This window comes from Anopheles gambiae, chromosome 2, assembly GCF_943734735.2.
Source record: "Anopheles gambiae chromosome 2, idAnoGambNW_F1_1, whole genome shotgun sequence".
NCBI lineage: Eukaryota > Metazoa > Arthropoda > Insecta > Diptera > Culicidae > Anopheles > Anopheles gambiae.
The window spans coordinates 101,182,485-101,195,605 of NC_064601.1; the positions used below are offsets into that span (position 1 = coordinate 101,182,485).

The window sequence follows — 13,121 nt, forward strand, 5'->3', positions numbered from 1 at the left end:
GCGTGCATTTTATGTGGAAGGTTGCTTTACTTCTCGTTACAAGTTTAAGACGGCCATGAGGGACTATATGCGGCTTCCCAGACTCATTAAATACCCCACATCCGGATAGACAGCCCCTGCCACGGGAGAACGTCCCGGATGGGAAGCGATGGGAAGGTTTAAATAGCTTCAAGTTTCAGCGGTGATTCCGAAAAAGGGACGCATATCTGCACTCTAATAAACGGATGTCAAATGTCGTAAAGGTTCGCCTTGTATCTCGGACATAAATGTATGCAACTTGAAGAGGAATTAGGGCATTAGGGTCGGGACCTCTAACAGAATAGAGAATCAATTCAAAACAGATGATCTACCTTAGTTAAGATATTATAAAATCACTTAAAACGGATACTGTTGCCTTCACATTTAGTTACTGTAATGTCATTGTAATTGTCCTGGGAATTTTGTGGATCATAAACGCATTAAAACATTAAGTGAACAAGTTCGTCCCGGCAACATTTGCGTAAGTCGAGTCAAGACATAGTTGATAAATAGTTAATTTGATTAAATTTAATACTCTTATGCAATTAATATCTTAATTAATACAGTTTGCGAATGTATCTTAAATATACTTTCGTCTTTCTCAAACCTGTGTTGGGGTAAGAGGTGGGATTTATCATCATCATCATCATCATTTCAAAGTTTTAGTAAAAATACAATTTATATTGGATTTTATAATTATTGTAGAAAATTGATTTGATTTGAATGGTACATATGAAGTGTCAAAATTAAAAATTCGCGATAACTCGAATTCGCGTAATTTGAGTGTCGCGTAACTCGGGGAAGGACTGTACATCAATAGAAAAGAATAGAATAAATATATTTTTTTTAAATTCATCTTCATACATCCAGTTTATTTTTTAATGATTACTTCTACGAACAACCGACTCTGTCGCATACATCTCCATAAAATAAGTCGTATTTCGTTCCCAAAAATTAATAATAAACTTTCATTAAAAAAAATCTTAGTTTATGCACCTCATTTGCAAGTAATAAAACGCACACAATCAACCGACAACATCCAAGCAGCAGCAGTACGCAACCATGACAGCATCGCGCTCTGGTCGCGCGCAAAAGCGAAAGATGACGGCATCGTCTACGGAGTCGCACCGTGGGGCGAGACGTTAGAACAGAAGAACGCGGTCGCGGAGGCGGAGGAGTTGGACGGTTCCGACGGACCGTGCCCCGAAAACACGTACACCCATACCAAAACAAAAAGTAAGCGATAAATAATATATCATCAGCTGCTGCTGCTGCTGCTGCTTGCGGACCTGCTGTTACGGCCGCCGGGCTCTCGAGAGTTACACGCGCCACAAGGGGCGCCACAGTCTACTTCCTTTTGCCGCTCAAGATTTTTGCCTGATGAGTGGAGAGAATATTTATGCACACACACAGAAACAGAGACGCAGAGCAGCGCCAAGTCAAGCCAAGACCGGCTGGTGTATATAATACTCTGCGCGCCTTGCGCGTCGAGAAAAAAGCACTCAACGTGAACCTACTACTCACAAAAGTGCCTCTACGCCATCGATAAAATTGTTTGCTAGAGAAGTGCCCTTGTAGTAGAGGAGGCACATAGACACAGACACACACCAAGCCCCCTAGTATGTACTAGTAGCCACAAAGCACGAAGCGTGTTACGAAGGGTCATGCCATTTTGAAAGTCAAGGTAAGTGCGGCAGTTTTCGTGCGGCAAATGTGCACGGGGCAAAATGGGTTTGCAATTTTCCCATCACACCAGTCCCCTACCACCACTAGTGCACAATGACGACGACACCGACGACATCCGTTTCCGTGTAATCGTGTCACAGTGATTCCCTCGAGGATCGCGAACGCATGGGCCAACATGGGATATGCGGGTTGCCGAAAAACGGCTGACGTAATACACTGTGAAGGAATTGGCACCGGGGTTTTTTTGTGTTTCGGTTGATACGAAGACGTGCAAAACAAAACAAAATTCAGGTTTCATTGAGGGGCAGGTAGGCAGATTAAAAATTAAGATAAAATTAAAATGCGTCATGCGTGCAGCAAAACGGGGGCCGCTCTCTGGGATTGCTGATCATCTGGTTTGTTTGGGACCAATCAATAAGCGTCAAAGCGTTTGCGGACAGAAATTGAGCGATAGAAAAAACGAGGGTGAATGACATGTTGAGAGGCAGTGGTGTGTGTTTGTGGTTTCAATCGCACGAAAAAGGTAAGTTTGGGAAAAATGTTTTTTTTTTTGGGTTGCTTAATTAAATGCTCAATAGCTACGTATGAACAGTTAATTAAACGACTTTCTCGTCATATGATGACTTCTCTCAATGCGTTTGCCAAACCATTTGATAGAAAAAAAATAATAATATATAACAGTCGTCTGGTCCAATCAGGAGGACCAATTCTCTTGCGTTTTTCCCCCCATGTTATATCATTAATCGATCAACATTCGCAGACAATATGCAAACTATAATGGAAAGGTATAAAACGTGCCCACTCCGGCCGATGACACACACTGGCGTACAGCAAACAGGCCAGACATCCTTAACGTATTTTAATCCATCCAGATCGTTAACCAACCAATGGCGGAACGATAAATTCCGCGAGTTTGCGTTGATGGGCAATAAACATTCCCCAGCCCGCAAACGAACGGAATATGGTCGTGTGGTTATACTTAAGAGAATGTTTGGGCCTAAAAACGCTCAAAACCATTCCCAACCATCTATTCAAAGTTGTTCAAATGTGTCTTCTAAAATACCCCATTTAATAGGACGAAGAGTTTAATGGACTCTGGGAAGATTTATGCGACAAAGATCCGAATTTATTCGCTCGTGAAATCAAACCATGCCCCAAAGTCCTCCAAGTCCTTCTGCTTTTAAATATCTTTAACTAAATCGATAATTTAAATTTATAAAGCCAAACAATTGCTTACACCAATTGCTCTCACTTACAGTTTTTTGAGGTAAAAAAAACCTTCAAACCCAAATTTAATTTAATCAAATTTAAACTAAAATTCACGTGCCTTATGATGGGAATACAACTATGTGGCCAACAAAACCAACCAACAATCGCACCCATTACGATCGATGACTAACAGAAACTAACGCCAAGAGAGGCCCGATAGAGGGAGTTGGAAAATTCCGGGAGAGAGAGAAGGGTTACTGAGCTTCCCGGTCAATTTCCGCCGCGCATATCGGCTGTTAAAACGGTTCACCGAGCTTCCTCCCATTACGTTTCTATTGCCCCAGCGCATGGTCCCCCCCCTCCCCTTTCCTTATCGCTTGGTGGGAGGAAGGGGGAGGACCTACGATGACATATGACTGGTTTGCACCAGGCAAGGTGGGGGTGTGTGGACCTTGAATATGGACATGGTCATAGAAGGTCTATGCCAGTGTGCGTGTGTGTGTGTTTGTGTGCTCACTGCTTAAGCCAGCGTACTGCGAACGACGTCCGTTGACGTCATCAGTATGGCGTCGTGCGCGTAACTCATCACGCTTCAACAATTCGCACAGAATCTAACACGACCCATGCGGGTGTGTGTGTGTGTGTGTATGTGTTCTGGGTGATCCGTGTTCAGTGCTGTAAATAAATGTGGCCGTTGCTTGTGGGAGGGTAGGCGTGGGGAGAAGCATGTAAAACCCCATGATTACCAGGCAAAATAGTAACGACAGTCAGAAATGAAACAAAAAACGCAGCAAAAAAGCGGCACACATTGAAGTCGCGTGATAAAGCCTCCGAAGGGCTAGGGTAAATGCACATTCGTCACGTTATCAGCAGCCGGGAAACACCCACAGGATGATGAGGAAGGAGGGAGTTATTGGAGGGTGACTATTGCTATTACGCTGTCATTTGGGGATGAATGCCATCGCCAAGAGGAGAATAATTCTTCAAATTCAATTCGAAAAGAAGGGTTTTGTTCACCAAAACTACAGCACAACAAAGTTTGTAAAACAATGCAACATTCATTTTTTTTTTTTTTGATAAAAAGTTGAATCAGATTTTAGACCTTCAACATTAGCAAAAGACGCAGAAGTTTGAAGTTGTCCAAGTACTTGGAAACGTGAATTCAGGTTTTTTTTTACCAAAACAATTTGACTCGGAACTCCACAGAATGAGAATCAATGGACCAAAAAAGTCAAGTCACTTCATTCAGGAGCGTGCGCGATGGCAAAGAATGGCACCCCGTATCGTCTAAAACGAACTCCGTGCGACTGTTTGTGGATGTCGTATAAGGCTGTTCTGGTATCTACAACATCTTGGCACTGTTTTGGACAACAATCAGAGCATCGAACGAAAGCACAGTCCCTAATGGCCGACGACCCTGAGTGACTTGAGGCTCTATCCCAACAAATTTGTCGTGAAAACTGAGGCGGAATTGATAAAAATCGAGGTAGGTCTTAAAAGCATGCCTGAACGCATGTCTTCATTCGGCGAAAATTCGAGATTACTGACGAAAGGCAATGGTCGTAGAGTTATTTTTGCAAGAAAGCTTAAATAATTACCTTTCAAACGATGTTAATGGAAAGAAATTATTTCGCTTAGTTCGCTTAGCTTCTACAGCCAGATGAAGAAAGTCCCTTTTTTAATAACGCAAACGTTATTCAAAGTTGAGTTTCAAAAAATGCTATTTTTATCCTGTATTTCCTACACCTGATAACCAAAACATAACCCTAAAATGCCCAACCAAAGCCCGCGCACTGAAAAGCCTGTATGCACCTGATACTAGATAGATCCTGATATAGACGAATATATAAAATTATATAAGTTTTGCTTTTAAATTATTATCAGAACTACACCAACTCCATTAAATTTGCTCAGTAGATAATATCCATCCAACGGATGATACAAATCATTTGAAAACAACAAAACCCCCTTTTGACAGTACGATTGTGACAGCCGACACTTGTACTTTCGCCGCTCAGAATTGGCGCCAAATTTGCACAATGTTTGCTCGTTCAACTGACGCCGCTTTTGTGCTGGAGTTCATTTCGTTTTGTTTGTAGAATTTGTAGAATTTACTAATCGCCAACAACAAACAACCACTAGAAACATGCTTTTACAAGTAGCCATCACTGATGTACGAGGCATGCCGCCTAGAGAACTGTCCGACTGTGTGGATCTCTCCAAGGTTCTAGCGGTTGACCCGCTGCTCGGCTTCCAGACGCACAAGATGCCCAAGACCCAACTATCGGCCACACAAAACGATCAACAACGAGCTGAAGCACATCTTGAAGGAGTTCCAGCGAGCGCACAACTACATCCAGTGCTACCAGCGTCTGATGAACCGGATGCACCCGTCCCTGCAGCTCAAAAGCCGGCGTGCACTGGACCGACAGAAAGCACGCATCTAGCACTATCTCCGAGCGTTGGATCAGCGTTCCGGCTGCACGATCCTGCCCCTGCCATCGCTACTCGCTCGAACGTCACCAAGGTGCGAAAGTTTGCTGAGCGGGCGCGTGTGCTGCCGCTTCCGCCTTGTACCCTTATGATCATGCTTCGGTGCGTTATAGGTTGCGCGAAACGGACAATCGACTTAAAAGGGCAAGGAAGAACGGTCGGCCGGATACAGCGATCGCCCAGAAGCCACCGATTATGCTGAACCGGCTGACGGGGCGTCAACTGCGTGCTAAAGGCATTACCAAGTACGATGCGGAGATGTTGCTGGCCCAGCAAAGATCATACGGCTCTAGTGCGATAACTATATTGTCGTTCGTACCGGTCGCTTCGGTACTAAGACGCGCTTGAAGAGGAAATTAGCATGAGCAGCATCGATAAAGTGCGTTAGCGGAACTCAGTTCGGACCCTGTATTGACGAAACATTTGAAGGAATTAGCAACGGAATGCCATCAGTGTGTAATAATGATCATAATACAACATCCTGTCACAACTAAAAGACCGCGCATGTCATAAGAAGACGAAATAAATCTCTAAAAATGAAATAAATCTCAATCACTGACTCTAACCACACTGCTTAAATCAAAAAGGAAGTTCTAGTCCCACCCGCGGTGTTCCTATTTCAACCAGTTTTTGTTGGAACTGTATTCACTCATTTCCATTTTCTTCGCTCAAGAGTGTCAAATGCCATCACACCCCTGTGAACGGAAGCAGCTAACAAATTCTACCGGGAAGTACAACACTCCGACATGCGCAACAGACGACATGCTGCGCGCTATGCGCAAGCAGCAGCTCCGCTCGATCGACGACCATCATCATCAACATGGTGTGTGGGACCCACATGGTGGACACTGCCGCGTTCTCTGGCGTTCAGCCGAGAGAGAGAGAGAGATACAGAAAACGATAAAAAAGTTAATTATGTATAATTATGTTTTTATATCTTGTGTTTACCAGCATGGATCGCACGGACGGATCGCGGTGAAGCTTGCGTATTTGCTCGTGCGTTAATTTGTATAAAAATCCTCCCATCCGCACCACGGTTGACTCTTCTGCCTCTCGGCACGAATTTTCTGGTGACTTAATTTTGAGCTGCCAAAAATGCATAATTTATTAAATGCAAATTGCCGAAGACTTAATTACTGCAACAAACCGAATTTTACAACCGTCGGCAGAGGAGAGGTTCAAATTGCTTCACGCTTCAGGACGATTCAATATGTCCACATGGTAATATTGAAGCAAAAATATTTCTTTCTGCCATTTACTTTATCATTTTTGATATGTTTAAAATTATTACTTTTTATACTTTTCACAGCAGGAGGATACAAAAATATATGCTCCACAACTATAATTAAACCAGCACGATGCACACATACGCTTCGTTATACTGTTTGCGTTGAGATAAACCGGATTGAAGAAAATGCACATTCTAATCTGTGCAGTGCACGATTCCAGAAGCATAAATGATGCATTTACACACCACCTCCACGCCTTTTCCTTTCCTTTCGTACGTGAGACACCGGTGTGTGCCGGACTCTGCGCCGTCGTGATTGATCGTTTGAATTAATAGGGCCTCTCCCCTGTTCCTGGGCCGCAAAACAAAAACAAAAAACCCCACTTGCCATGACGAAAAACCGTCCGAAGGTACCGATAATAATGGGATAATTATTGGAAGGCAAAACGCTCGCTCGATCTGCCCGCTGGCTGGTGCAAACGATTTACATTTCCCATCATCGCATGGCCCCGGCACCGACCGGCCGGGATCGATTGCCAACCGAGAAATGGCTGAGTTGCCACCATCACCAAACGCACAAACGCACACACTGGCAACGGCAGACAAACGAGCCGAACAAGTTTAAAGCCCGTCTAGTGACATTTTATAGGGCTCCGATTAATATCCTGTACCTTGCGGCGGGTACCTCCTCCTCCTCCTCCTGCTGTTGTAATAATTACTCCCTTGGGTCCCTTCGCCGTCTTCTTCCGTTGTTAAAAATGAGCGTTGTATGCCGCGATCGTAATATTGATTGTTGTTGCCCGTTTTATTGTTGCAGCGCAGGAGATGATATTCTTCCCCCTTCCCATTATTATGATATTTTGTATGGTTCGTTCCTTTTTTTTATGAGCATTGCATAATGAGATACCATAAAACGGTTGCCACCCGAGAGCGCTGTAGCTCTTGCTTTTTTTTAGTGCATGTTTCAAAGAAAAGTGAAAGAAAAACTCGTTTGTAAAGAGCGATTTTCAAAAGGACCAGATAACGCGCGTTGATGATCGTCGTCGTCGTTTCGGAAGGATTATTGGGGATGGATTTTTAAATATTAATTAACAACAGTGTGTGTGTGTCTCTGTCTGCGGTTAATCATTTGCCGGCTGTAAATTGATTGTGAGCTCTTTTGTTGACCCCACTGTGCCCAAGCGGAATGTGTGTTTATACAGTGCATGACACAAATATGTAATCGGTTGCTTTTAAGAAAATTAATGAGAATATTATAATGAAATTTGTGTAATTTTGAAAACTTCATGTGCTGCGAGTAACTTATTAAATAATGATGTTTAAATTATTTAACTATTATTTAGCTTTTTGTCAAGTAAGATTAAGCCCCATTTTATAATTTAGACAAAGTATTTTTATTAACAGAAAAAAAATGGAATACAAATCAATTTTGAGATGCATCATTGTTGGCGCAAACAATTCTCAAAATTCTGAAATCTAATTTGGCGAGATGCGACTGTAATTTTGATATGAAAAATACAACACGAATGATAAATATTGTTTCCCAGAAAAAGAAAGTTTTGTTCTTGAAAAATAGCATGTGTGTATAGTTATTTTATGCACTGTATGAATACGTTTCGCTTGGGAGGAACGGCAAACTAAACCAAATTTAAAATAGCTATTCTGGAGCTACTTTCAACTGATATTTTGAATAAAATGTTATAATAAATTTTGATTTAAAGAACGATTTGTGAGTTAAACAAACCGAATCGCCCAAAAGCTGAAATACTAGCCTTTACTAATTTATGAAATTTTGTCGTAAAAAAATGCAAAATATTACTTTAAAAATAAAATAAAAATAACCATCAGACGCTGCCTCGTGTGGAATTTTATCATTTGTTCCCAAAACATATTACGTTGCATTATCGAAGAAAAGCATGACTTTCCTACACCACTCACACTAATCAATAAATAAAAAGTATGAGAAATCGAAAAACTACCGCAGCCATCCCGAGCACAAACGAATGGAACGGCATACAACGAAAGTGACTCACTGCTGCTGCTCACTGGGGGAAACGCCACCGAGGTACGCATGATGCCAATGATGTACCAGGGGCCAGCTAATGAACTCATAAAAATCTTCACGTCGCCACACACAGCGGCGCCGAAAGATGCTGCTCTAGGCCGGGCAAACGGAAAACGGGAGAGGCAAGAGGAAACCGAAGCAGCCGAAACACGACGGATCATAAAACAATCGTAACTATTCTCCCGGGGTACTTTGCTAAAGCCGGCTCAACGGCCGGGAACACAGGAGGGAGGTGAAAAGTGTCAGCAGGAAGGGTGACGACGCTGCTGGCCCGACCACCGTGTGTTTTCATCATCCGGATGCAGCAGCAGAAGCAGCAGCAGAAGCCACTCTTACACTTTTATCTGAATTTCAAGAAAAGGCGCACATCATCTTGTGTGTTGTGTGCCAAAGGAAGGGAGAGTGAGAGAGAGAGAGAAGCGAATGGAGTTAGTGTGCCCCTGGTAAGGTTTCGCGAAAGCACCAAACAAAATGAAAATCGAATCTAAAGGATCATCACGGAGAAGATTGCTCGATTTCGTCTGAATACGAAATCAGTATCAGGAACTGTTTTTTTTTTTTTTTGTATTATTCTGTTTAACCTCTTCAAGGAGTTTGGCAGACGAAAGCGGGAAAATAAAATTGATTTCTATTTTTTTTTTTAGCTTTATTCCAATCTCTTGGTACGGTCGAATAAAATATGGACTGTCAATCGGGACCCCGGGAGTGATTGCACTTTTTTTTTTTATTTTGTTAAGTAGCTGGAGGGAAGTTTTAGTACATGAAATTGATTTCGTCTCCTTTATATACCATTTTCCCCATTTTCAAAATGTACAATTTCATTAAGCGTATATAAAGATTAAACTTATACTTTTTAATAAAAACATCTGCACCAGGGGAGTATTTTACTGTTAAATGGACTCTAATTAATTCCATAAAAAAATGTGTGCCAACAACACTCTTCATCCTAACTCAGCACTAACACCGACTCCACCAGAAGAGACTATACTACACACAAAACGCATATGGTGAAATTCGTGAGATTTATGCTTTCCCTAACCCTAATCGAACAATACATTCTTAACCCCAAAAGCTTATGGAAAATGCTTCTCCAAAGGCTTACGTGCCATCATATTTCCTACTGTCTTACAATGCTTTTCCCCCCTTGCGCTCTTCTTTTGGCATTGAACGTAACGACGGAATGCAAACAGCAGCATAAGTTTACGGCATAATGCAACGGGTATTGCACCATTGAAGGTTGTGAGTCGGAGAGGAATTTCGGAATCCGATCGTTTGGCGACAAAATTTTGAGAATGTTTAATTTATTAGCTACCGCAATAATGGGCCTAGAGACGCCTGCAGATCGTCCTGTTCTAGTGAACAATACAGGGTTTTCCATGTCAGTTTCGAATGTAAACATTGTTCTTCACCGCATGCAATATGTTTTTCAACAGCTGTCAAATGGTGCATTTGCTTCAAAATGAAATTCCACTTTCAATACATGATTTTCAAACAGATAACAAAGAACTGTCCAACTCAATCTAGCTTGAGTGGTGTTGCAAAATCATGCTGCAAAAAATAAAAATTATGTTGATGGAAATGAAATGTAAGATCGATGTGGAACAACATTTTGCATGCGGTGAATAACAATGTTTGCATTCGAAACTGACTCGGAAAACCCTGTAAATAAAATAAACATGAGCAAAAAAAAAGGTTTTGCTGACTTGGCCAAATATGTTGTGCTTGGTTGAGCTGGGCTAGTAAAATTGTTTGACTCATTGCACTCATGAATGTAATGCATTTAGTGCCGCAGTGTAATGTATTTATACGGTTCGAACAGTTTTCGAACAGTGCGGCTATATTGGAACGCTGTGAAAAATCGTTCCACACACACACCCTCACTATTGAAACGATACGTCATCTTTCCTATACAATCTAACGGCAACAACAAAACCCCCCCGCATGTGTAAGTTATGATGCACTACTACTCCCTGTTCTGGGCAAAGTAAACGGAACGTTTTAAAAGAGCTGCCGTCGTGTGTTATAATGCGTCATCTTCTATTTTTTTTAGGCAGTAGCATTGCCCGACCAACCGAGCAGGAAATGAAGAATCATCCTACATTATTTGATTGAAAAGTGACCGTGTGATGATTTGGAACTCTTCCAGCAGATATCGCCCGACGTGCCAGAAAACGGTGATGTTTTATTTATCTGTTTTTAGCAACACATGGGCCCCTCCACTTGGAGGCGACGGTGTATTTATTAGATTTTTGTTATGCTAATTTTAGTTGTTAGAATCATATTGAACCCGTTTAATACCTAATTCTGAAATAATCACGATCCATTTTAAGCGACAATGCTTGTACATTTGCTGCACACGAGAGCTGGACGATCGCATACGTAAGAGGCTTTTGCAAAACTGTACAGGCTGTTGTTAAAACGCCGACCGATGACGACATTTTACGGTGGGTCGCGAAAAGCAAGCTCCTTCCCAGCCGGTGGTGTGACTCATTTCGCATTCCCGATTGGATGATCGGAAACAATGACAACAGCAGCGTCGAGAAAAAAGAAGTCAATAAAACAGGTTCGTTGCAGCTAAACTGTCTCCGGTCAAAGCCTTGCGACCCAATGCGATCAATAAATCAGTGAAAGGTTTGGTGTAAGCAGATTTTACGGTCGACTCTATAAGGGATTGGCTGCTTCAAGCTGGTTTCTTCTTACATAAAACTATGAAAAAAGTATAAATTTATTAAAATTTTTATGTTTAAATATTATTTTATGACACTAATTCAAATAAATAACAAAATCGAGGAAAAATAATACATTAAAATTATAGTTGCTTTCCACCAGTTTCTAGATAATATTATTAGGAGAAAGTCTTTACTTTTAGGGTAATATGCGATACTAGACCCGCCGTTGTAGTCTGTAAAACTTCAATAATAACTCTAAAGACGTCTGTTCTGATTGATGGTTTTATTGCAACTAACTAATCCTTAACTACGTTCATAGACTACTGTGAACTGTGTTCAATCTACAACGATTGCTAGATTACAACACCCCCTCTCAATCGCTGACTCCAATTTTGCTTCTGAGATATTCAAATAGGTTTGCATCCAAAGCTTTCGTTAATATATCCGCTTGCTGTTCAGTAGTACTTATCGGTTCAATCTTAACATTACCAGCAGCAACATGGTCTTTAATGAAATGATGTTTAATATCCAAGTGCTTTATCCTTTTGGATTCAGCATTCTTAGCCAGACCAATACAGCCACGGTTGTCTTCGTATATAATAACTGGATCCGATGGTGTTTTGCATTGCAAATCTTCCAAAATACCAGCCAACCAGATTCCTTCGGAAACAGCAGCACTTAGCGCTACATATTCAGACTCACTTGATGACAAGGAGACTGTTGACTGCTTCCGGCTTGCCCAAGATACTGTTGAACCATATACCTTAAACAAGAAACCAGTTACGGATTTGCGATCTTCTGCATCGGACGCCCAGTCAGCATCGACATATCCTTCGAGTGATCTACTTTCTGGATTTTTCTTATAGTGAAGTCCCATAGTAGCGGTTCCTTTAAGGTATCTCATGATACGCTTAAGAGTTTGCCAATGATCTTCCGTTGGTGATTGTTGAAATCGTCCCATGTAAGCTACGGGATAGCACAAATCAGGTCGCACACATAGCATTTGATACATCAAACTGCCTAGCGACTCTCGATATGGCTGTGCAGTATGATTTCCTTTTCGACTCAACTGAAGTCCTTTCTCCATCGGGGTCTTCGCTGGATTACATTCCGACATTCCAAATTTTTCTAAAATTTTGTTTGCAGCTGCCTCCTGTGACAGCTTCAGTTCGCCACGATTTCGGTTGTACTCCATTCGCATTCCCAGGAAAAACTTCGTTTGCCCACAATCGGTCATTTCAAATTCATCTGTGAGCCGCCGTTTCAGTCTCTCCATCGTTCGAATATTTCGTCCAACAATCAGAAGATCGTCGACATAAAGCACCAGATAAATTTCATCACCTTTTTCAGTTGAAACGTACAGACAGTAGTCCCGGTTTGATCTACGGAACCCAAACTTCAACAATGACGAATTGAAGCGGTCATTCCAGCATCGTGGAGCTTGTTTTAGACCATAAAGCGATTTTCTAAGTTTGCACACGATACCTGGTCTAGCCCTCACGCCTTGGGGCACTTCCATGTACAGGTCCTCCTTTAACACTCCGTGTAAGAAAGCCGTTTTGACGTCCATTTGGTGTACGTGTAAGCCACGATGGACGGCAACAGCTAGTACTACTCTAACTGTCGACAGCCTAGCAACGGGTGCAAATGTGTCTTCAAAGTCAATCCGGGGCTGTTGTAGAAACCCTTTGACTACAAGTCGTGCCTTATACCGGACCTGTTGTCCGGTTTCATCCTCCTTCAGCCGGAACAC

The 13,121-nt window shown here is 42.0% G+C and overlaps 1 protein-coding gene across 5 annotated transcripts in view; it reads right to left on the reverse strand.

Moving 5' to 3' along the window:
- The window catches only part of LOC1277065 (copia protein), a 66,315-nt gene that overhangs the window by 44,501 nt on the left and 8,693 nt on the right, over positions 1-13,121 (reverse strand). The window lies entirely within an intron of this gene.